The following is a 638-nucleotide window of genomic DNA, read 5'->3' as shown; positions in this document are numbered from 1 at the left end:
CACACACACACACACACACACACACACACACACACACACACACACACAAGAATTAATTCCTTGCCTGTCTTCAGCTGCCAGGTTCTTTGTCATAATTATTGATCCTCCTACACGAAAATAATATACAGTAAGGAACTGTTTAAAATTTCTCTCGTAAATACTTAGAATGATTCACTAATATTCCCCTGGGCCATGGTTCATTAATATTTCATTTAACTAAATTATGGAAATTATAGTTGATAACCATATCTACTTTCTATTGATGTCAGCATGCCTATTCAAAATTTCCGACACATATATACATAATCAACATCCCGACATCATGTTTACATTAGCTACAAAAAAGGAGGATTTTTTTTTTTTGGGGGGGTGGGTGGGTACTTTAATATGGAAATTAAATCTTTAATCCCATTTATCGGAAACGTAGGTTCACCTGCCATACTTCTCCTCTTTCATTCTGAAGCAATTGAAGTGGAATACCATCAAAATTCTGCTCTTCAGGAGAATTTGATTTTATTTGGATTGGTCAGATATTTGCAGAGAGTTCCAATTTGTAAAAAAAAAACCTTAGTAATGGTTACCGAGTGGGCATATATGTAAGGTCTGTTATTTTTTTCATTTATTATTATTATTTTTTA

This window comes from Penaeus monodon, chromosome 13, assembly GCF_015228065.2.
Source record: "Penaeus monodon isolate SGIC_2016 chromosome 13, NSTDA_Pmon_1, whole genome shotgun sequence".
Lineage (NCBI taxonomy): Eukaryota > Metazoa > Arthropoda > Malacostraca > Decapoda > Penaeidae > Penaeus > Penaeus monodon.
The sequence above is the reverse complement of the archived record's forward strand: the minus strand, read 5'-3'. Positions refer to the sequence as shown.